This window comes from Sus scrofa, chromosome 8, assembly GCF_000003025.6.
Source record: "Sus scrofa isolate TJ Tabasco breed Duroc chromosome 8, Sscrofa11.1, whole genome shotgun sequence".
Taxonomy (NCBI): Eukaryota; Metazoa; Chordata; class Mammalia; order Artiodactyla; family Suidae; genus Sus; species Sus scrofa.
The window spans coordinates 135,684,330-135,709,628 of NC_010450.4; the positions used below are offsets into that span (position 1 = coordinate 135,684,330).

Sequence of the window (25,299 nt, forward strand, 5' to 3'; positions counted from 1 at the left end):
ATCAAAGTCGAGCCCACACTGTCTGTCTCTTGACCTGTCTTCCGTGAGAGTAAATTACTTCCCCTACCAAGGTCCCGAGGCTGTGTGCAGGCCACTTTCGCCAGCTCTGGCCCTTTAGATTTCTCATGCATGAGCCAGGCAGCAGTCCATGGCGTGCCCCAGACTGCAGGCGACGCATCTCGAGCTCTCCCAGAGATCGGCCTGAAGTGCCTCTCGTCAGACGCAAGGGGAGGGAAGAGCTCCCTTTGCCCTCCCCCTGTGGGGTGCATGGGAAGGACCTTCTAGAACCTCTACAACTCCTTCCATAGGAAGCCTTCTTCATCCACAGCAGTCTGGGCAGCCTCCGCCTCAACTCTCTTACACCCTCAAGGTAAGCGGGAAGTTAAGGGCACACTCCTTTGCCAGCCCTGCTTGGTGGTCCTGCACCTTGCTTGGGATGTGAGAGTGACGGGCACCTGTTCTCTGGGGGCCTCTGTCAAAGCAGAAATAAACAGTGGCTCCCATTTAACATCCTGTCACCAAATGTATTCTCGCTCGCTTTCCAATTACCCGTGAGGTTTCCTTAATAGGTAGAGGTTGGCAAAGATCAAATGCCATTTCGGTGAACTTTGTACAGTTTTGTTGTAGAGACTCTCCCTGGCTCGGCGCGGGTGGGTAAGGCTTGGCCACGATTCCCTCACACAGAGATCATTATCATAACGAGATTCACTGCAACTTGACCAGCAGCAGGGATTCCTGGAATCCTGGGACTGTTGTATATTAGTTGTGCTTCTCCAGTCTGTTTTGCCAACTGAATAAAGAAGTGATTGGAATCTTAAACAACAAGAAACTGGCTACCCGCGAGAAAGGAAACGAGAGAATATACAATTCCTTGGTGATGCTGCAAGTCCTGTAGTTGCAGTTCAATAGCAAGCTCACTTGTAGCAGAGAAGCCCCCGCCCCTACCCACACGGATGGATGCCCAGGTTGAGAGTTAGGTCGGTGGACTTTGTGGAGCACCGTGGTGTCAAGAGTCACTGGGTCCCTCACGTGCTCCCGTGGAGCGAGTCGTCTGTCCCCGTGGGCTAATTACCATCTACCCACAAAGTTCGCGGCCGGCATCCGTTTCCAGGCCTTCAACCCTGTTGGCCCCTCGTTGGCCCTTTCCTCAAAGCCTGAAGCATTCTGGAACGCCGTCGACAGATCATTTTAGAACACAGATCTTCACATACATTAAAAAAATAAATAGGGAGTTTCAGTTGTGGTGAAGCAGAAACGAATCTGGCTAGTAACCATGAGATCGCAGGCCAGCAGCGGTAGCTCTGCTTTGACCCCGAGCCTGGGAGCCTCCCTACGCCTCAAGTGTGGCCCTAAAAAGCAATTAAAAAAAAAAACCAAAGCGTTCCCATCATGGCTCAGTGGTTTACGAATCCGACTAGTATCCATAAGGACACAGGATTCCTGGCTCTGCTCAGTGGGTTAAGGATCTGGTGTTGCTGGGAGCTGTGGTATAGGTCGCAGATGCAGCTGGAATCCTGCATTGCTGTGGCCGTGGTGTAGGCCGGCGGCTACAGCTCTGATTCTACCCCTAGCCTGGGAACCTCCATATGCTGCAGGTGTGGCCCTACAAAAAGATAAAAGATCAATCAATCAATCAATCAATGGAGAGAGAGAACCAGCTGCTTAACTATTTATAGATGACCTGCGTCTGGGTCAGGTTTCCTGCGAAGCAGAGCAGCTCCCTTGCTGTGATCTAGTGAAAGTCAGCCCTCCACACAAGGGTTTGAAAAGAAAAGGAAAAAATAAAAGGGCACCAGTTCCGGGGCAGTATTTTGCTCTCACACCTGTACCCGGTTTAAACATCTAAGACCGTGTGGAGTTCGCGGTGGATGGATGTTAACGGGTGGGATGCCCAGGCCAGTAAAGGAAAGATCAAAGGATGGAGAAACTTATGTTTTGTCTTCAGTTCTCTTGAAGCTTCCCTAGATCTCTCATGACATTAAAGGGATCTGCTTATAGCAACCGTCTCTCCTTCATGGCCGGCATTTTAACCTAATATTTCGGCTGTCGAGATCGCTGTCAGGAATGCAATCTATCCCACTCCTTGGGTTTATTTGGATGGACATGCAGAGATGAGGGTGGCAATGATTTCGTGCTGCTGACAAACGGCACCGACTCTGCCGTCTTCACAAACTCGGGCCGCTTTCTTAAGCACGCGTGGGCGTGGCTCTAAGCGAAAATGAAAATTTCAACTACATTAAACACAGCGCAGGTGATCTTGATCCGTTCTTACAGAGAAGGACGAGTAAGGACCTTTCACAAACAGGGAACCCCCCCAAGAGCGGCAGTGACTTCATCACGGGCATGTCAGGATCACCTGTGGCTCTTTGTAAACGTGCCCGGAGCCCTGTCTCCCCCTCCCCTCGCCGCTTCCTTGCCCTCGGGTGCTGACTTAGAGGGTCTGAGGTACACTCAGATTTGTGCTTTTTAAAGCTCCACTGATGGAATTCCTCTTGTGGCTCAGTGGGTTAAGAATCCGACTAGTATCCATGAGGATGCAGGTTCCATCCCCAGCCTCGCTCAGTGGGTTAAGGATCCGGAGTTGCCATGAGCTGTAGGTCACAGCTGAAGCTCAGATCCGGAGTGGCTGTGGTTGTGTCATAGGCCAGCAGCTGTAGCTCCGATTCCACCCCTAGTCCAGGAACTTCCATATGCCACAGGTGCAGCCCTGAAAGAAAATAAGTAATAAATAAATAAAAGCAGCTCCCACTGGTGATTCAGACGTGCAGACAGAGTTGAGAGAAATCATTGATGGTTTGGATGGATCCAGAAGTTTCCAAAGAATGGATCTAGCAGGTGGAGCGAGAGGGTTCCATCTGCCATGGCATTGGGAAACGTATGGCATAGAAGGTCGAAGGTCAGAAGGGGGTCCTCAGTCAGAGCGGGGGCTCATTCACAGACCTGCCTGGTGGGGGTGGGGGTCACAGAACAATGGGGGTCTGATGAGAGCTGTGGTCACTCTCCTTAGAAAAATGCACATGGGCGAATGCCCACAAACTTCAGCAGGCGACTTAAAGTTCTGTTCATGCTGTTTTAACCGGATGTCTGAGTCCCATTCCTTATAGTGAGAGGGAAACAAGAGGCCAGGTCCCTGTGGCCTCAAGAAGCTCACAGTCTAGTCCAGTGGCCACGGGAGAAAACGCTAAGGACAAATCAATATACACAAAATAGTGGGTCGCGGGGGGAAAGGGGAGCTCTGGAACGTTGAACTGGAGAATCTGAACTGTGGCCTTTGACGGGCAGCACATTAGGAGAGGCAGCTGCAGTCCGTAGGCCCCCGAAAGAATGGAGGTCAGCCTGATGAAGACAGAGCGATAAAGGACACCCCGCCGTGGGAGCCCCGGCTCGCTGCCTGTCTGGAGGGGAGGTCGACGGCGAGCGCGTGATAAATACAGGACGGACCCACGCGGCTGCGGGCCGTCCCTGACCCGGGGCCCCTGGCCGGCCGAGGTCTGGGGTGGGCGAAGCTCCTCCGACGCTGATGCACACGGTTTTCGAAGAGACTCAGGCGAGAGCCTGGGCGGACGAGGGCCCGCTGGCCCCGGGAGGGCAGCCTCGGAGCCGTGCTCACCGCCGGGGTCCGGAGTGGGCCGGGGCTGGTTCAGCGGCATGAAGGGAAACCGCGGGAGAGCGCGGAGCGCCGGCGGAGCGCCTTCGGCCCCCGGCACGAAAACGCTTGTTCGCTGCTGCGTGCTGCACGCCTAGGTGTGCGGCCCGGAGGGAGGCGGCCCGAGTTCCAGCAGGTCGGGAATAAATCACCGCCAGGCGGAGGATCCAGAGCCGTCCTTCCTTTTGTTGGGCGAGGAGTGCCGGGCCAGCGCGGCCACACCGCCTTTGCAAAGAAGCGGCTCCCCCGGCTGCACGCGGCTCCGGCCCCGGGTAACGATGCGGGGCCCCGAGGGGCGGGAGCGGGGGCGGCGGAGACCCGGGGATGGAGGTCGGCGTCCGGCGGGAGGCCTGCGGCCGGGACCCCAGAATAAGTCGGGGGCGGGCGGCGGCGGCGCGGCGGGCGGGCAGGTCCCACCCCTTCCTGAAGGAAGCGCCCTCCTCGCCGAGCCGACCGCCGCCGCCGCCGCCGCCACCGCCGCAGGTCACGGCCCCGCGAGGCGACCGCCGCCCCGCGCCCCGCCGCCCCGGAGCAGGTAGGCGCGGCGACCCGTCCTCGGCGCGGGGGCCGCCGGGCAGCCGGGGGGGGGGGGCGGCCCGGCCCCACGCCCGGCCCGAGGCGGGGACCGGGGGCGGCGGGCGCCGCAGAGGGGCTCGGGCGGCGGGGTCCTCCGGGCGGCGGGCCCTGAGCGGCTGCGGCCCCTCCCCGGAGCGCCCGGGAGCCAGGCCGCCTCCCGGGCCGGACGCGGTGGCCGGCGGCGTCCCGGGGTCCCCGCCGCCGCAGTGCCGCCCGCCGGCTGCGGCTCGGGTCCCGTCCTTGGACAGGTGTCCCCACCCGCCGCCCCCTCCGATCCCCGGGCCTTTTGCGGCCGGGCGCCCTCGGATCGCGAGCGACCCCAAGTTTGGCCTCCCGGTGCCCCTGGCGCGGGCGGTTCACTTTCCCGTTAGCCGAGTCGGGCTGCCCGGGAGGCACGGGGTCGGCAGGGAGGCGCCCACGTCCCCTGCCCCAGGCACAGCCCTCCGCCCCGGGTCCGCGTGCTCGCTTTCCTTCTCCCGGGGCACTCTTGGGAAGAAATGGGATTTTCGGTTTCGCCAGGGAGACGCGCCGCTGAGTGGGTGACCGACCGAGGCTGTGTGCCCATCCGTTGCAGTGAAAGAGGCGTTCGCTTGGGGCTGTAGATTTGCTCCTTGCTGAGTGATTTTCTCCTCCTTAAACGAATCAAATGGAGATCGAGAGAGGTTTTTTCCTATTTTAAATGCATATGCCTTTTCTCTGTATTCATCCCCCTCCTCCGTCCACGCCTACCTCCACCGCACTTCTTATACCCCAACACTCCATGGATTTTTTGGGGGTGGGGGTGTCAGGTTTATTCCGGCCGGACGGTCTTTCACGGCTGAGCCAGGAGGTGACCACGAATGTGGAAACATAACCCAGTTGGGATGGAAACCCCTCTCCTGGAATGAACCTGCTCCCACCTCCTCAGCAGACATCCTGATAGGGAACCATATATATCAATAATACATTTTTTTAAGTTCTTGGCTCTATCCCAATAGCATAGCCTCAACGATAATAGGAGTATCTGCATCTTTATTTCTCTGCTTGAGTGGAAGGCAGATTTTTAATAATGCAGGGCTGCACCTCGATTCCGGACTGCCTTCATCAAAAGCATAGGCAGATGTGGAAGTATAAGCGCCATGGTAACAGTTAATAAGTTGACCTACTTCAAGTTTTCAAGGAAAGATTGTTGGGCTCATGTATGTGATCTTTGCAGATCAGAGAATTTTACAGTCTCTCTGCTCTCAAGCATGAAATCCTAAACTTTTCTTCCATGTATCCCAGAGACACCACATTTCTAAGATTAATTATAGCTACCATCTCTTAATGAACTAGAAATGTGAGTTTAATCTTCAAGGCATAAGCATAGGAATTTTAATGGTGTCTTCTATTTATATAGTAGTTAATAAATATTTTGCAAGCTCCCCAAGTTGGAAGTTCAAAAACCAGGGATGGTAAATAAAAGGACAAAGCAGTTTGGCTGATAATAGTGACAGTTGGTCGATGTCATGACACTGAGCAAACATATTAAAGTCTTCGGGAAGTGCGTGTTTGTTATAATCGGCCATTAACTGATGGCAATTTGTTTAGATTATTTAAATTGACATTAAAGTGTCTTTATAGCAGTTGCTTCATTCACATATTTCTCATCAAATGCCTTTCAGGGGTTCCTCTGTTGGGGAGATAGTTTACTCTGTGGAGTGGTTTTCTTTTTTCCTCCCTTCCTTTTTTTTTAATGTCTGTGGTGATGCTGTGTTTAGCCTGTGCTCTAGAACTACCACCATCATGCTTACGATGCCCTTGCAGGGTTTTCTGGGGCTCGCTCTATCCGCTCTGTGGTCACGAAGGGTGACAGTGCTTGACGCTACACCCTGGTGTCCTCCCTCTTGGTTTCCCCGGGCGCTGGGTGCCCGTCTGCAGTACCGTGGTCAGATTAGCAGGGCAGCCCAGAGTCATGAAGGAGGAAAAGCCTGGGGCCCCTGCAATCCCAGCCATTTGATTGCAGTGTATTCTGGCCACTTGGGATCAGCTCAGTAACCAATTAGGCAAGACAGACACTGTCGAGATGATGTATTAGCTCTCAGTCTTCCCCTTTGCAAGAAGAATCTACAGCATTCAGAATCCACACCACAGCAGTGACGAGGTGCTGCGAGGCTCAAATGAGAGCTGTGCTGGGGTTCTCCAAATGTGATACAAGGACCACATGTTACTGAATCCGAGTCTAAGTTCATGAAAAGGCTAAGAAAGGCCCAGATGCATCATAAATATTTTCCTTCTCCCAAGGGTAACAATGGACCTGCATCCCTCCTTACTTGAACATAAACTTGTGTTCCTGGAGCTACTGAGCCCATGTATCTTCGTGTTTGTTTGTTTGTTTCATCATTTGCTCTAAGTATTTTTAAGCTAGCTCATAAATAGTGGAACGTGAACAAGTCATTATCACAGAATATCATTTCCTGGCATATTTGGATCTTGAAAGAGAACTTGGAGCAATGGAAAGTCTCAATGCGAAGAGATTTTAGACTGGCCTTTCGGGACGATATTTTGAAATAATAATGAAATCTTTGGCAGTAGCCTTCAGAGTCAACCCTCAGTATTGCAAGTCGAGCCAGCTCTGCTAGATAGTACTTGGAACTCTTCATGAAGGGAGAAATGAAGTTTTCCTTTTCATGTCTGCGGGTGGCCTTTCCCTAGATCAGCCCAGGGCAGTAAACCTTCCCACAGGAACGGGCTCTTCTATACTCTGTGCAACATGGCGGCCACAGGTGGCTATCAAACCCTTGAAACATGTCTAGTGCAACTGAAGAATTGAATTTTAAATTTTATTTAATTTTAATTAATTTAAGTAGCCACATGAGACCAGTGGCTACCCTACTGGATAGTCCAGCTTTAACTCGTCTCCACCCATTTCCTGCACAGATAACACTTAGTGGCCATTATCCTTCATTAGAAGAAAGCAGAGATTGGCATTCATAGAACCAGGAGTTAAGATTTGACTCTGTAATCCTGTTGTTTTGAAAAAATACTTGCAGTTACTCTGAAGAAAGTGTGTGATTCTTTTTTTCGTCTTTCCAGGGCCGCTCCGGCTGCAGTGTATGGAGGTTCCCAGGCCAGGGGTCCATTTGGAGCTGTAGCCACCAGCCTGCACCACAGCCATAGCATCCTGGGACCTGAGCCGCGTCTGCCACCTACACTGCAGCTCACGGCAACACCAGATCCTTAACCCACTGAGCAAAGCCAGGAATCGAACCCGCATCCTCCTGGATACTAGTTGGGCTCGTTAACCACAGAGCCACAACAGGAACTCCAAAGATGTGTTATTCTGAAGTTCAATTCTGTTCTGAAAATAAAGTTTCCCTTTTGCATTTCCACATGTCTACTAGCCACAGAAATAAGCACCACTCAGAGCTGTTTAGATGCTGGCCCCATGCCTCCGTGTTCTTGAGCTTGTTTTATTACTTGTTCTTTGCACGTCCTTAGAGCCAGTTTCTGCATTTTTCATTAATTCAAGGGGACGGAGATTTCGAGGGGTAAGAGGTCGAGGATGATGCGCAACCAGCCCCCCTCCCTGTCCTGCACCCACGAGTCCCTGCGGAAGCCCCTCTGCCTCCCTGGGCCCTTCCCGCCCGGAGTCTTTCCTTTAGCCTCAACCCAGACCCTCCCACTAGCCCAGGCCCGAGCATGAACAAAGCCCCTTAAAAATAACCTACCATTGTATTTAGTAAAACCACTAGAATGAGTTTTACTCAGCATCTACCATGCTGTTTTAAATTAATTTGCTTTCATTAAAGCCATTACTTTGACCATCAAGAGGGCCACGGTTTTAATTAGACTTTTTCTCATATGTCTGGGGTGAGTGATCCTCCCTCGCTCAGCCTGCGTACCCCAGACGCCTCTCCCCAGGCCAGAGCCGGGGTCCTGGGGGGTCGCCTTCTCTGGGAGGGGCTCCCTCGATCCGTTATTTAGAAACTTGTCAGAGGTGTTTGTGCACACTAACCCCCGAATTGTCTCTGCCCTTTAAGATGTTAACACTGTAGGATACCATTTCCCAAAAGAATGTCCATCCCACGAGGAGATGGAGATGCTTGAGTAAATTTAGGACCTGTTCCATATAATCTTTTTTTTTTTCTTTTTAGATTATAATGCCCAACAGCGTGGTAGAGTCTCTAAGATGAGATGCACATACTTATTTAACTTTTTTATGGTTGATGTTTTCCAAAAAAAAATTTCACACAACGCGTTACCATAGTATTTTTCAAACCACATGTCTTGAGTCATGAAATCAGTTTAATAGGTTAGGATCAGCATTTTTTGTTAGTGAAATGGGATGTATGACAGAATGAGGATTGGCCCCCTGCATCTTTCTTAGTGAGAGGGTTATAGGATTTGATGACACGTTTGTTTCCCCCTGTACGCAAGCACAGGACCACGAGGCAATGGAAAGTGGTGAGCAAGAGCACTACGGAGGAGTTCCCATGGTGGCTCAGTGGGTTAAGAACCCAGCATAGGGGAGTTTCCGTCGTGGCGCAGTGGTTAACGAATCCGACTAGGAACCATGAGGTTGCAGGTTCGGTCCCTGCCCTTGCTAAGTGGGTTAAGGATCCGGCATTGCTGTGAGCTGTGGTGTAGGTTGCAGACTCGGCTTGGATCCCGCGTTGCTGTGGCTTTGGCATAAGCTGGCAGCAACAGCTCCGATTCGACCCCAAGCCTGAGAATCTCCATATGCCATGGGAGCGGCCCTAGAAAAGGCAAAAAGACAAAAAAAAAAAAAAAAAAAAAAGAACCCAGCGTAGTCTCTGTGAGGATGCAGGTTCAATCCCTGGCCTCCCTCAGTGGGTTAAGGATCCAGCATTGGCATAGGTCATAAAGGTGGCGTTGCCGTGGCTGTGGTGCAGGCCTGCAGCTGCAGCTCTGAGTCGATCTCTAGCTTGGGAACTGGCATGTGCTGTGGCTGTTGTTCTTTTTAGTATTATGTAAATGTGTGTGTGTGTTTACTGGATCATGATGCAAAATACTGCCTCTGAAACTAGGCCGGAGACTCACTTGGGGAGACACTGGTCTGAGGCCAGGCTCCTTGCTGAATGCTGACCCTGGGCGGTCTGGCAACAGAGCCCGCACGTTCAGCCACTCAGCTCCCATGGTGCAGCGCAGTAATGATACACAGATGGGCATCTGCAGGCCCGTGAGACTCCAGCTTTGGAGAGCATTTGCCCAAGTGCAGAAATGAACTGCTGACAGTTGTGTTCTGTGTGAGACAAGGCCTGACAGGGAGAGGGGCGTCATGGCGCATTTAGGCTGGAAGGGACCTCACTTCTGCCAGCCCGTGGCCTCTGAAGGTCAATGCCCTTGGACAGGCAGCCCGGGGCCCGAAGAGACCCGGCTATCCCAGAGGCTAAGAGCGCGGTCTTCCTTCCTCCTCATCACTTTGAACTTGCACAAGCTGGCTGACAGCAAAGGGTCACCAAAGGTCTGAATAGACGTGTCCATCCCATTAACCCCCCCCACACACACACACTTTTTTACTTCATTCTGCAATGTTTGTTTTTCAAACTCGCTTTCTGCCTGTAAAGGCTTCACGGTCTATTTTCAGTATGACAGATGGAAAACAATATAGTTGTAAGGATTTCATATAAAAGAAGATGTCTTAAAATTGAGGCTGGAAATCTCCCCCCCCCACCCCCGTGCAATCTAGAAAGTAAAACTAATTTCATTTAGGAAGTAGCTTTCGGTTTTCCTTAAAGGTCAGACTAACTAGGAGCCATCACTTGTCCCTAGACTTTGCCGGGTAGAATAGGAGAGGCAGCAGCCTGTCCATGTGGTTACTTTTCTGCTTTAAAAAGTACAGGAGCGGAAGTCCCCTTGTGGTTCAGCACGGTTAAGAATCCAACATAGTGTCTGGGAGGATGCAGGTTCGATTCCTGGCCTTGCTCCGTGGGTTAAGGATCCAGCGTTGCCATGAGCTGTGGTGTAGGCTGCAGATGCAGCTTGGAGCCCACGTTGCTGTGGCTGTGGTGTAGGCCGGCAGCTGAAGCTCCGATTCGACCCCTAGCCTGGGAGCTTCCATATGCTACAGGTGTAGCCCTCAAAAACACAAAAAAGAAAAAAGTACAGAGGCTAACATACTGAAGTGTGTCTAACATACTAAAATTCTGTCAGATATGCAGATTTTGTCCAAGGCTTCCGAATCGTCCATCTCTGAGGACAGTGATAAGATTTGGAGTGGAATGCAAAGGCGTGAGGTGCTGAGGTGTCTTTGACAAAACATTGAAAGGCGTGTAATGCTTTTAGGCTGATGTAGACAAAACTTAGGAAGTAATTGTGATTAACTATGGCAGTATCGGAAATTAGCCTGGAGTTTAAATGGTGTTATTTAACTCTGAAGGAATTATAATGAATTATAATGGTTTTCGACTGAACATAAACATAAATGCCTCCAAAAAGAGCACAGCCTTGCTGTTCATCAGACGTTTCATTTGTTAACGAAGTAGACGTCCTCCTGGGTTTGTTTCACCCTCGTGATGACTTAGCTGCCAAGGAAATATTTTACATGGTAATAATTGGAAGTTTTACATCATAAATTAAAACTGTACATAGCTAAAACGGGTGTTGTATTTTTTAAACTGGGATGGTTAATAAATAGTCTTTCAAATTGTTTTTTTTTTTTTTTCGTTCTGTTGATTCATGAGTGAAAAGGTGTTAATTAAGAAATGTTGATGCCGAAGTTCCCGCTGTGGCGCAGCGGAAACAAATCCGACTAGGAACCGTGAGGTGGCGGGTTCGATCCCTGGCCTCGCTCAGTGGGTTAAGGATCCGGTGTTGTACAGCTTCTATTCAATCCCTAGCCTGGGAACTTCCCTATGCCTCAGGTGGTGTGGCGCGGAAAAAGCGAAAAGAAAGAAAGAAATGCTGATATCATTGTAAAGCAGTCCAGATAGAAATAGTTTTTTACTGACCTGGGAGTGTTTGTGAATTAGAATTGGAAGTCTATAGTATAATTGTCCTGGAATTTCAGTGGAAATATAACTCCTGGAATTTCTAAGTTCTACTTTTCACTGAAACAAAGCGTATTTATGTAGAAACACTACTGACTAAAACATACCCACGTGTGGTGCCAGGAATATTAACTGATGTGTGACAGTTTCCTTGTGGCATTAGCGTTCCCACATCCCCTAGACTTCAAAAGTATGTCATTTTGAAAAAGTTTCCAGTCTTGTCAATGACAGCCCAGCGTTTATAAGAACCATATTTATCTCCCTGTAATTTTAGCAGCTAATAGAATTGTTCTTGAGAAAGCTGATTATCTTTTCTGTGACATTTTGATTGGTGTTTTTCCACTTTAATTTGAGCTTCGATGTGGCGTTAAGATTGATTATATGAAAAGGAGTGGGTTGCCATTTAAATACCAAAATTTTGACTGTATAAATGAGAAAAATCTCAAATAAACAACCTAACCTACCACCTAAAAGAGTTAGAAAAAGAAGTGGAAACAAAATGTTGATTGTATACGTATGCATGTAAAAATGAAGACAATTTTCCAGTAACTGATTTGGGGAAAGGACGCTATTGAGATCAAATAGTGGTACACTGTACTTTTTTTAAGATCCAGCCACTGAACCAAGTGGATGTGCACTTATGGAGCCGTAAAGTTGGCAATTCAGAAACGGTATTCTTTCTTAGCTGTTGGGAAATATTTGTGAACCCCCTAGCATGGTCCCTAGCCCATAATAAGGTTTTTTTTCAGCTACTTCTCCCTTATTCATAATGTAGATTTTAACTCATGTCGTCACATGGAAACTTAAAGAGGATTGTTCGGGATGATAACTGCTCCCTACTGAGCATCTCAGGGCTAGAAAAGCCTTTGGAAGTCACCTAATTTATTTCTTAGAGTCTTGGCGTGACCATAGTCATCACAGAGAGATGATGTATAGACTCCATTCTTTTAGTCTATGAATATTTTCCATTAGCTCCTGACATGCTCTTTTTCCAGGCTTACTTACCAGGACTGCGAGTCTCTGCTCCTTAGCCCTATGTAGGAAGAGCTTGCCAACTCCTTCCTGTTCATCTGAGTGCCTATGGAATTCTTAAGATGTGAAAAAAAAATGGCCTATTACGAATTATAACTAATTGCTTCCTGTAGGGACGAATTCATACCTGAATGACTAAATGAATAACTCTCTTCGCTCCTATTTCGTTGTCCACTGTCTGGGAAGAAAGGTGTCGTCAGCAGAGGCTTAGGTGTCGTGTGGATCTGGGTCCTGGGCTGTAACCTTAAGTAAGTTTCTTAATCCCCTTTAAGCCATGATTTCCTCCCGTACAAAACAGGGAGAAATCTGGTTCCTGCTCTTGAGAGACAGTTCTCCACGCGTCCCATGCATTTCGACCGGTCTTACAAAGAAAGGCACTGACTGTCCTTTCATTCTAGACGCTTTTCAAGGAAGTGTGTGTAGGAAGCAGTCTTGGATGAGAGAGACAGCGCTGCCCTTGGACGCCAAGGGCAGACGTGCGTACATCGGCTGTGAGAGATTCGAGCTCTCGCAGCTCGGAATTCCTCTCCAGTCATGCCACTCACCGCAGGCGCAGGGGTCACAGGGCCCTCCTGACACTTCCAGGGATTAGAGGCGGGGAACGAGGGCAAGGAAGTGCTGCTCCTCTGGCTACCGCTCTTCTGAGAGTTAGAGTCCTTTGTCTCTGACCCAGGAGTCTTCGGCCAGCATCCACGGAACTGCGGAAGGCGAACTTGTGCAAAGAAGACCTCAGCCCTTGCATGGTTCTTGGACGACTCTTTCACCAAGTTATTGTGAGAACTGAGTAAGACGGTGAATATAAAACATTGCACACAGTGCCTGGCATAGAGTGAGTGTCCAGTACATGTTACCTGGTAATTATTATTTAGCTGGCTATTAACTCTGCCTTGTGAAATCGAGTCCCCGGTTGTGTGGACAACTTATAGCTCCATGTAGTGGTTTTTCAAACTGTAGGCCACCAAGGCTATGAGAACAGTTACGTAGGTATATATTTTTTAATGAAACAGAAAATAGAATGGAATAGAATAATAAAATACCCAAGTGCCAAATATGTAGCAAAGATAGATATTGATTTGTAAAACTTTAAATTTCTGTTACATACACATATCTCTGTGCAGAAGGTTGTGCTATAAAATATATTTTTGACTGTTGGTCACAGTCAAAATATCTGAAGAGCCGTTGCTGCTCTACTACGTAGATGGAATGGTTCAGAAAAGCTTTTGTTCATGAGAGCATAGAGTTCCTTTCTTTGTTGTTACTCCCAGGGAGAGGTTTAAAGGGCCACCCTGGGGAGTTCCCGTCGTTGCTCCGTGGTTAACGAATCTGACTAGGAGCCACGAGGTTGCGGGTTTGATCCCTGGCCTTGCTCAGTGGGTTAAGGATCCAGTGTTGCGGTGAGCTGTGGTGTAGGTTGCAGACAAGGCTCAGATTCCGCATTGCTGTGGCTCTGTCCTGGGCCGGTGGCTGCAGCTCCAATTCGACCCCTAGCCTGGGAACCTCCATATGCCACAGGAGCAGCCCAAGAAACGGCAAAAAAAAAAAAAAAAAGGCCACCCTGACTCGCCCATGATTAGCAGAAAATGAATATAATCATCCAGAAAGTATTCTGAAGGGATGTTTTTATATCAGCGCTGTCCGGCAGAACTTTCTATGGCAATGGAAATATTGGTTTTTTGTTTTTTTTTAGTCCAAGAATTTTTTTTCTTTTTTTTAAAGAGGAGAAAGAGTAAAATCAGAATACATAAGCAAAAGAAGTCATTCTTTCACTAAAATGTGCCATTAGAAAGAAACAGAATTCTTTTTTTTTTTTTTTTTTTTTTGGTCTTTTTGCCATTTTCTTGGGCTGCTCCCGCGGCATATGGAGTTCCCAGGCTAGGGGTCGAATCGGAGCTATAGCCACCGGCCTACGCTAGAGCCACAGCAACGTGGGATCCGAGCCGCATCTGCGACCCACACCACAGCTCACGTCAACACCGGATCGTCAACCCACTGAGCAAGGGCAGGGACTGAACCCGCAACCTCATGGTTCCTAGTCGGATTCGTTAACCACTGCACCACGACAGGAACTCCGAAATATTCTGTTTCTATACTGGCTGGTCCTGCAGCCACTAGCTATCGGGTACTTGAAAGTGCAACTGAGGAACTGAACTTTGGATCAATTTGGATTAACTGAAATTTAAACATAGCCGTGGGTGGCTGTTGGACAATGCAGTGCTAGCTTGAATGCCCAGCTCTGGTTTTCTCCAGCACAGCCAACTGCGTGGCGTGGCTGGTGTTACAGTCCTAAGGTGCAGGACCCTCCCACTGGGCTGCTCAAACAACCATCAGCTCTTGCCCATGACTGGCTTGGGCAGACACCGGGTGACGTAGCGCCTGAGGAGCTCCTACCTTGGACAGCGCCACAAGCCAAAGGAAAAATGGCAAGATGCCAACGAGTAGAGGTTCTCATCCCTGGCTGTGCAGTGAATCATCTGAAAATCCGTAAAAATCCAGGTTGCACTCCAGAGCAACTAATCAGACATTTTAACCAAGCTCGCTGGGTGTTCTCTCGCACTGTGTCAGCTGGGCAGCATCGCAGGTGTTCAAGGAAGCCCAGTGATTCTCCGTCAAGTATCACAGGCATGCCTGTGATCTGATGGACGGGGACTGGGCACATGGAAGACAGTGGACTGCTAACTTGTCTTAAACGGCAAGACTCCAACTCATCTTTGCCGTCGGGAAACGAGCTGCCTTTCCACCTGGTTGTCCTGGCTCCGGGGGCCGTCTTTTTCAGTGATGCCGACGTACAGATGTGTGAACGGCAGAGCTGAGCGTCAAAGAGGGAAGAGTCCAGGTGTTTATTGACCACCTCACATTCCAGTACTTTCCATGTGTCTCTTCGGTACACATATCCGGAGTCCCTGCTGCATGTTTGAGGTAGGCTGTTCCCGCTCAGTCTCGGGGGAAGGTCAGCAGGTGAACAGTCGTCATACAGCAGGGAAAGCACCATCATAGAGGAATCCGAGGGGCCTGAGAGCACCCAGGAGGGGACATCAGGGGCGGCCTCCCAGAAGTGGTGACACCCACGCCGAGTCTTGTAAGATCCGAAGGAGTCGTCACAGGAAGAAGGGAAATGAAAAGAAAAGCAGTGTAGCTTGTGGGGCGGCCCTGGGTGACATCTGCTGTCCCCCTAGGACTGATCACCAAATCCGTGCCAGCTCCCTCCTGAGAGAGACCCTCCTGCTGTCTCCGCGAACGTCATGGGACATCGTCATCCTACCGGGCCTGTATCATTTATTCATCCACGCATTCATTCAGCACGTGTGATGCACGGAGGCATTACTGTGTCAGGTGTGCTCTAGGTGCTGGTGACGGAGCAGTGAACAGACAGACAGCATTTCTGCCCTCGGGCAGCTTTATAGTCTAGTGGGGGAGACCGACCAGAAATATTCAGGGGAGAGTATGGTGTGTGGCTGGTGTGCTAGAGAGATGAGTGGGTCATGTAAGGATTTGGAGGTACCGGGGAATGTTCTTTGAGAACCAGAAGTCTCACGGCATCTTTCTGCAAGCTTGGGAGCAGTTCTTACCATTTTTCTGAGACGGGACTTGGGTCCCGCCGTCATTTTCCTTCCATTATCGAAACGTGGCCATCCTCCCCTGTCCCTAACCGCATGTCCCCCTGCCTCCTGCAGGACTACGACTTGTCCCAACACGACCTCTCACCCCACCTCACCTCCCCCACAGGTCACCTCTTGTATCTTCACTCCGTCAGCGTTTTCACTTCCCGTCCTCTGTTGATGCCCCCCACTCTTTTCCTCTTCGTGCCAGGGGACCCCTGGTTAATAAAGTTCTCCACCTTTTGGCTGGTTGCTCTGTCACCCCCTCTGTGGGTCCCTGCAGGAAAAGGCTTGCCATCCTCAACTGCGAGGCTGAAAGTGGTAAACCACATCTCCCCTTTCTTATCACCTTTCTCCATCCAGCCCCCAGTCACTTCCCTTCGTTTCTTGAAGAACGGAAGACGTGGTTTTCCATGCCTCCCTTTCTGACGCTTGTCATAACCCTGGGTGGCAGCCGCATCCTAGATAATCTGACCTTGAATCCGGCCTCAGCATCCCTGGACCTTCTCCAAGAGTTCTCTGGCACTAAACCACAGCGACTCCCTTCCAACCCAACCAAACCCAGATTCTTGTCCAGCAGCTGGTACTTGTTCGCCTCGGAAACTTTAACCTCAGTATCTTATTCTCTGAACCCATCTGTGTATCCTTCTGACTCCTTCTTACCCTACTTCTCTACCACTTTATCTTCGTTAGGATGCCATCTCTTGACTTGTTCGGTTGCCCAAACTCTTCTTTCCGCATGCAAATGTATTCATACCCATCTTCCTCTCCTTCCCTCGGAGGATGTGGTGTCCGTCTCTCCCCGTGTTTAATTTAAGGCTGGGCCATGGCTGGACCCCTGAGTGCCATTTCCTCATGCTTTCTTTGCTCTGTTAATATTCTTCTCTCTTCTGTGGTCTTCTATCTCTTTCTGCTCTTTACTGGCTCCTTCCCATTAACCAAGCATTTGCCGGTTTCGTCCATCCTAAAAAGTAACTCCCTGGCCACCGCCCCCCACCTTATGTCTCTATGAATTTGACCTCTCTAGGTACCTCATGCAAGTAGAATCATACAGCACTTACCTTTTTCTGATTGGCTTATTTCACTTAGCACAGTGTCCTGATGGTTTATCCATGTTGTGGCATATCAGAATTTTCTTCCTTTATAAGGCTAAATAATATTCCATTGTGTGTACCTACCACATTTTAAATGATTTCATTTTTGAAGAAAAGTATATTTGTTAGGCTAGGCAAATATATATAATATATAAACGCATGTGTATATATAAAAGATTGTATATCAAAATGTTATCTCTAGCAGTTCCCACTGTGATGCAATGGGTTAAGAATTCAACTGCAGCAGCTGAGGTCACTGCAGAGGTGCAGGCTGGATCCTCAGCCTGGCTCAGTGGGTTAAAGGATCCAGCATTGCTGCAGTTACTGCATCGGTTGCAGCTACAGCTCAGATTCAATCCCTAGCTTGGGAACTTCCATATGCCACAAATGTGGCCATAAAAAAAAAAAAAGTTACCTCTAAATTATGGGATCTTGAATGCTTCTCATCTATATCCTGATGTGTATCCTTGAAAGTATCTGCAATGAGCTCACTTCCTGTTGTAAATGCCAAAGGAGCCAACCTCCAGTGGCACCCCATCAGCTATAGTCTAGTCATTCCTGTGACCAAGCACCTGCCCTCCTCCCCAGCTCATCCATCATCACTTACTGCCTTATGCATGATGCTCCGGGCACCACAAAACTCTGTTCCTGCACCACGTGGTTGGATGCCTTGGAGTCCCTGCATGCGCCACCCCAGCTGCGTGGGGGAGCCTCCACATCCCTGAAGACTAAGCCCAGGGTCATTTCCTCCTTGCTTGCCGCACCCCGCCCCCCACCCTTGATGCTGGCTAAGCTTCCTCCCTTCGGAGCTCCCTAATCCCTCCCCCAATCTGCTGCTGCACCTGTTTCTGGCTCATCCGTGCGCCGCCTGGGGGCGGGGACTGTGCATTCATCCTTGGATTTGCAGCACTGGACCCAGAGCCTGGGCAACAACGCTGGGCTACTTGGGGACACTGGTCGTTCAGAGGGGCTGGATCACTGCTCAGAAAGGAGCCTGGAAGAGCAGGTAGAGGACTCCTATTGAGGCCCTTCATTCCACTGCCCCTCGTGTACAGTGCAAAGATATCAAACTGCTTTTTCCTAAGAGTAAATTAGACATTAAAACTATTGCAAAGCCCTCCATTTCTACCTTCATGATACTGAACTCTGGCCCCCATCCTTGGTCACACTAGTCTCCCGTCGGGTTGGGCTCATAACACGTTTGGTAAATACCTGTTAACCTCCTTGATAACCCGAGTAGCTCCTTATGATCAAACCTCTCTTCCTTAAACCTGGCAGCTTAGACAGGCTGGGACCGGAGTTGTTGAGAGGCACGTGGGGCCTTTACTGTCACCTCTGAGTCATACAACAGAGACGCGCTGCCTGCACGACTCGCATGATTGATCCCAGTCAAGGCCCTTTTGAGAAATAAAAAGAAGCCAAAAGCTCTACTCCTGGCATGGCTTGGGTGCTGTGTTTTAAGCATCCTGGTGGGGAAAGGCAGCTAATGCAGCCTCGCTGCACTTGCAGTTGCCAGCTACACCTGGGCCACAGGGGCTTACAGTCATATCGTGAGAGTAACAGTACTTTGCTCTCAAAGCCAGAATGGACCCAGTTTGAGAAAACCAGTTTTGCAGGCTGGTACAGTCAGGTAGTTTGGGGCAGTTCTGTTACCTATCAAAGAAGGATCCTAGGCTTCCTGCTGGGAGTATTCAAAGAGCAGAAGGAAAGATGAGAAGTCGTCTTAATTACTGGGGAGCTGAATCCTTGGGGACCATCTTCAGCTTCTCAGCCCACGAGCATTTTTCTCGATTTTCCTTGAGAAAAGTGGCCCAAAGTGAATGAGTCACCCGAAGCACCAGAAATATTTTTAGCAACAATTTTCAATGACAAGACATTTAATGTTTGAATTGATGTGTTTTCCGGCTGTTGAACTGATAGCTGCTGTTTTCAGGAGACTCATAATAGCTTCATGTAAGGTTTCCTCCTTACCAAGATCAGACTCTATTTTGTAGAAGTTTGGCCAGACGACAGAGTCCTGGCTATGACGGTATTGTTTTGCTGTCTTTTGTTTTGCCCAGTAGGTCAGAAGAGGAAGTAGCACTATTACTTGGACATTAGCATTGGACTCAGAGATGTCATGTCAGCATGTCAGGCCTCGCCTACCCACTGTCTAACTGGCTGTGTGCTTGGAAACGTTGTTTCATTTATGGGAGCTTGGAGTTTCTGTTGTTCATCCGCCCAGTGTGGATTTACTTGCTGCTCTTGCTCACTAGACTCTAAGCTTCTTCAGAGCAGGGGTGGTGGCTCTTTCATCACTGGATGCTCAGTTCACATGGGCGAGGTCTGGCAGGGACGAACTCCACAAACACTTATCGACTCAGTCAAATGCATCTCACTCACCTCTTAGGCTGTTTGGAAGAGCAGGTCAGATGAGCAGCAGTAGAGTGTGGTGTTCCGAGCACAATCCCGGGCCCCCATCCTGGGTCCCCATCCTCCAGCAAGTTACAGAGGGTGACGAACTATTCTCTGGGCATCGGTGAAAGTGGATGATCGAACCTACCTCCTCGAGTTGTAGTAGATGCGCCTTCACGCAGTGCCATGTACATGCCAGGTGTGGATGGAACATGTGACTGGGCTTTGCAAGAGCAATTCACGTGAAGGTAGTATTTACTCAGTGATGCCTACCAAGTGGAGTCCCCATTGTGGCTCAGGGGTTAACAAACCTGACTAGTATCCATGAGGACATGGGTTTGATCCCTGGCCTCCCTCAGTGGGTTAAGGATCCGGCGTTGCTGTGAGCTGTGGTGTAGGTCGCAGACGCGGCTCGGATCTGGCCTTGCTGTGAGCTGTGGTGTAGGCCAGTGGCTGCAGCTCTGGTTGGACCCCTAGCCTGGGAACCTCCATATGCCACAGGTTCAACCCTAAAAAAGACAACAAAACAAAACAAAAGTGCTATCTACCAAGTGTCCGACACGCTGTGGAACACTTCCAGTGCCGGGTCTTTCCTTAACTTCACCAGTGGGAGTTCGGTTCTGTTTCACATTTTCCGAAGCCCATTCAGGGCTTTTTTTCTCCTGGACCCTTTGACAGACCCCATGATCACCTGGACACAAAGCGTAGGTTCAGAGGAGGCCTGACCTTGGGCTGCCGCCGGCTGGACCTGCTTCCTGCTCTCCTTCCCGCAGTCGCTATGCAGAAGTAACCCTGGTCAATTCCCAGGCCCTTCAGATGTTGGACGTTATGGTGAATAGCAATGATTTCATATGTGCCAACGCCGCAGTGGTGCCCACGCCGGCTTCCCTGCCTCCTGCCTCTTGGCCCCTGGAGTCCCTCTCGCGAGCCGTCTGCCCCATCGCCCCATCGTTTCCCGCGCCCGTAAGGTCTTCCCCGCCCAGGAACCCTCCAGGGATGGTGTCTGATGAAGCCTCCTGGTGCTGGCTTTCGAGACCGTGCATGACCTGAACCCGTTTCTCTACCCACGTTTCCGTCCATGTCCTCTCCAAGGTGGACTCTAACTGCCCGCTCACTGGGTCCGGTCCTGTCTTCGTGTCCTTCCCGTGGTCCCCACACCGAAATGCCTTTTCCCCCTGCCTTTTGTCCAAACCGTACCTCTTCCTGAAGAGAATATTCAATATTTTCTCCTATATTTTTGCGTTCGATTATATTTAATTTAGAGCTTTATTCAGTGCCGTTTTGAAAATTAGTATCTTCTCATTCATGACTCAGACATTGACTTGAGAATATTAAAATGATGATAAGCTTGTCAGTTAGGCATTCAGGAAAATTACACTTGTTTTATATGCAGTATAAGTTTGAAAAAAACTTTAACTTTTTTCCTGTTGGCAGCTGTAATTCCACCCCACTGCACAGAAATAAAGCCCCGGAGTCCAGGCCGTATGCAGTAAAACAAAATAATATCGTAGAGCAGAGGCAGGGCTACTATTGCTATTTGGGGACTCAAACGTTTCTATTCCTGACTTTTCTAACACGAGACGTTGGCTGTTTCAGTGGATCAACATTTTCTCAGTGCTAAAGCGTGAATAGTGATAGAATTAAGAGCCAGAATCCCGAAATCATTTAAGGAGACAGCGGGAATTCAACGATTCTCGTGGACAGACTGGTCTGCCGTTTATTTTTGGCTCCTCAGTGATTCAGCCTGATTGGCACCTGTCACTTCACCTTTCTGTGCTGCTTTAATAGGTCTTGTGCAATAGCAGAACTGTAAGACAGAGTGAAATGAAATGTTAGTGCTGGAGCACGAGCATCCTACAGAGGCCTCTGAGCATCGCCTCATCGCCCTGCCTGTCTCCCTCGCTCTTCTCTCCCTTCTCTGTCTTCTTTTCTCTCGTGTCAAAGGGCACCTGCAGTGCCGAGTGTGTTGGACCAGAAGGACCTGTGTGGACGTGTGGGGGCGCAGAACGCCGCCCTCTCCCTCGAAGAAGTCACAGCCCAGCCCTGCAGACACACTGAGCAACTGGGGTCTAATCACGATATGAGATTGAACTAAGGAGGAGTGAAGAGTTACATACAGAGAAAGAAGGAGAGGCTTGGAAACTAGATACACACAGTGAATCATACTTACTAAGTCTCTGGTATGTGCCCAGCTCTATGCTAGGTCCCAATTAGGTTACACATATTTGAGGCAGGTGTCTCAATCTGCTTTTAAAAAATATACCACTGGAATACACTGTGAAAGATGCAGAGCTATGGTTCAAATCTAGCTCACTCTTTTTCTGTACCAGCCTGTGCCAGTATAAAAATAAAGTTTAATCTGTTAATAAAAAGGTTTTGAAGAGGGCTTCAGCATATCCACAAAGCTTTGCAGAGGCTGGCAGTTCCCTAGAGGAAATTAACCAGGATAAAAAGGAATAAAGCACAAAAGCAATGATGCACAAGAAAAAAAAATACAAAAACGAAAAAATCTTTAAAGAAAATACCCTTCAGGAGTTTCCGTCACAGTGCAGCGGAAACGAGTCTGACTAGGAACCGTGAGCTTGAGAGCTGGCTCCCTGGCCTTGCTCAGTGGGTTAAGGATCTGGCGTTGCTGTGAGCTATGGTGTAGGTTGCAGCTGCAGCTTGGATCTGGCATTGCTGTGGCTGTGGTGTAGGCTGGCAGCTGCAGCTCTGATTCGACCCCTAGTCTGGGAACCTCCATGTGCCAAGGGTGCAGCCCAAAAAAGACAAAAACATGAGAAAATGCCCTTCAGTTTCGAAGCCTCCCAAATAATGAATGGTAATCTTTTCTGTATTAATTTAACCCTAAAAGCGTAGGTAGAGATACAACGCTTGACTCTTCAAATAAAACGAACTTTCTTTAGGATGATTAAATAGATTGCAAAGGGGCATTTAGACACAATTTTTCTATGTAGTTGTGTATTTCAGCAGTTATTCCAGATGAATATTAGAAACACTGTCAAATTCCAAATTAATCCCATTGAGTTTTTTGGTTGTTGTTGAATTCTTTGATATCTCTAAATTAATTTGGAGAGAGTAGCTTTCTTTACAGCATTTTAATTAACACTCCAGGAACATTTATTCAAGTGTTTGTGTCTTTCAGAGTTTTGTGAGTTTTTTTTTTTTAATGAGAATTTCTCATTACAGATAGTCCTAGATATTTGATAGGTTTTACTGCTATTGTAAGTCTGTTATGTTTCCTTCTTTTCTTGTATAATTAAAAGCTGTTTGAATTTTCACCTTTTAGCCAGCCCTTTATATGAACACTCATTCATTCCAATAATATTATAATCCTTCTCTGGTCTTTTTGTTGCAGATAATAATTCCATTTCTGTATTTCCTGTAACTAGACCCCTTCTTTCTGTTTCTTTTTTATTGGATTGGCAAAACTTGCCTGAACAGTCGTGGTGATTTTTAAAGGACAAAATTCAACCGAGTAGAGTGTGAAGATCTTAATGGCTTTATTTAGTGACTCATGAATCCATCAGCATCCCCCCCAGGAGAGAGAAAGGAGCGCGGAGAAGCCGCGCAAGATGCGAGACTTTTATGGGCAGAAGGAGGCAGGGCAAGGACTGGATTCCAGCAGAGAGTGGGTTGTTTCGGGCAGTGTCCTCTTGCCCTGGGGAAGGAGGACAGGGGTCTATCAGGGCGATCACCAGTAAATCCAGACCGAACGGGTGGAGTTTCCATTCTGGGGAAGACTGAAATAAGCAGCTTGTTAAGGTATCACTTGGTTTGGTGACGTGGACTTGGTATGAGTGACTCCATTTGGGGACTCCTGTCTCTTTTTTAACATCATGGTGGGGCCATATTTATTCATCTTAGCCTCGTTTAATAGGACGGTTCTCTTTTCACACCAAAAAAAAAAAAAAAAGATATTGGCTGGTGGTTGATGAGAGATATGCATTTCGAAACCCTTCTTAGAGTTCCCGTCATGGCTCAGCAGTAACAAACCCCACCAGTATCCATAAGGACTTGGGTTCAATCCCTGGCCTCGTTCAGTGGGTTCAGGATCCAGCATGGCCGTGACCTGTGGCATAGGTCACGGATGTGGCTCGGATCTGGCATTGCCGTGGCTATGGTGTAGGCTGGCAGCTGCAGCTCTGATTCGGACCCTAACCTGGTAACTTCCATATGCTGCAGGTGCGGCCCTAAAAAGCCAAAAAAAAAAAAAAAAAAAAAAATCAAAACGCTTCTATTCCTAGTTTTCCTAGAAATGTTGTAAGGGACGAGCCCTGAATTTTGTCAAATGCCTTTTCAGCCTCTCTTATTTGAATTGTTAGTGTATTGCATTATCTTCATAGTAATAATTACATGTTTCCTGGGATAACCTCTCCTCGGCCATGGTTTATTTTTTCTTTTCGTAAGTTGTTGACTTTATGTGCTCTTTTCTATTTAGGACTTTTATTCATCAGCATTATTCATGCACGTAGTATGCCTACTACACACAGCTGCATTTGGGGATCATGCTGTACATGTGCTTTTGTATCTTGAATTTTGTATGTATATGCTATAAGCATTTTCCTATGGCATCAGAAATTCTTCAAAAAATATATCAGCGGCTGCACAATGTATCATGGATATACTGTAACTGCCTTAACTTTCCTCTGTTTTTCATTGCTTTATGGTTTTTCCTAATTTTTGCTGTGATAAATAAGGCAGGGATGAACGTCTTTCTCTGTTTCCTCCTATTGCGGATTGCTTCTGTAGGTGATCGTTTTCCAAGGGCTGCTGCACCAAATTAGCACATCCTTAGTAGCTTCACACAGCAGAAATTGATTCCCTCACCGTTCTTGAGGCCAGAGACCCAAAACCAAGCTGCTGGCGGGGCCGGCTCCTTTGAAGGAGAATTCTGGCTGGAGAATCTTTCCTTGATTCTACCAGCTTCTGGTGGCTCCTGGCCTTCCTTGGATCGTGGCTGCGACCCTCCCATCTTGTGGGTCCCCCGTGTGTCTCTTTCTGTGTCCCCTCCTTTTCTGGGACAGCCCTGAGTCCATGATGATTTCTCTTTACGATCCTTCGTCAATGACATTTGCACAGGCCTGATTTTCAAATAAGGCCACATTCACAGGTAAGGAAGCGGTAGGACGTGGACATATGTTTTTGGAGGGGGACAAGAGAACCCACTTTCCATGAGTAGACCTACAAACGCAAAGGGTAAGTGTCTTGTTAGCCTCTTGATACTTGTCACCAAATTGTTTTCCAAAACGTGTAAGAGGGCCTGATTCATTTATCATCAGTGACTAAAGAGTATCCATTCATGGAGTTTCCTGGTGGCTTAGCAGGTTAAGGGTCCCGAGCTGTCACTGCTGTAGCTCAGGTTCCCATCCCTGACCTGGGAACTTCTGCCTGCCTCGGGCATGGCCGAAACAAAAAGGGAAAGAAGGGCACCCATTTATCTACATCTTCTCTTGCATTATTACCATTAAAAAAAAAACTTTGGGAGTTCCCGTCGTGGCGCAGTGGTTAACGAATCCGACTAAGAACCATGAGGTTGCAGGTTCGGTCCCTGCCCTTGCTCAGTGGGTTAATGATCCGATGTTGCCGTGAGCTGTGGTCTAGGTTGCAGACGCGGCTCGGATCCCGCATGGCTGTGGCTCTGGCGTAGGCCGGTGGCTACAGCTCCGATTGGACCCCTAGCCTGGGAACCTCCATATGCCGCGGGAGCGGCCCAAGAAATAGCAACAACAACAACAACAACAACAAAAAAAAAAGACAAAAAAAAAAAAAACTTTGTATTTTGGATAGGGTAAAAATGGAAACTGATTTTTATTTATTTATTTATTTATTGTCTTTTTAGGGCTGCACCCACAGCATATGGAGCTTTCCAGGCTAGGGGTTAAATCGGAGCTGTAGTCGCCGGCCTACACCACAGCCGCAGCAACATGGGGTCTGAGCCTTGTCTGTGACCTACACCACAGCTCATGGCAACACCAGATCCTTAACCC

The 25,299-nt window shown here is 48.8% G+C and overlaps 1 protein-coding gene across 2 annotated transcripts in view; it reads left to right on the top strand.

Annotated features, from left to right (window-relative positions):
• Window positions 352–25,299, top strand: part of TMEM150C (transmembrane protein 150C) — a 79,928-nt gene continuing 54,980 nt past the window's right edge. The window contains exon 1 of one of the 2 annotated variants that reach the window (XM_021101873.1): window positions 352–370. The gene's annotated coding sequence lies outside the window, so the exon portion shown is untranslated. Of the gene's footprint in view, window positions 371–3,022; window positions 3,919–25,299 lie in introns of those variants that run through there. The other variant, XM_003357106.4, reaches the window with a different exon arrangement.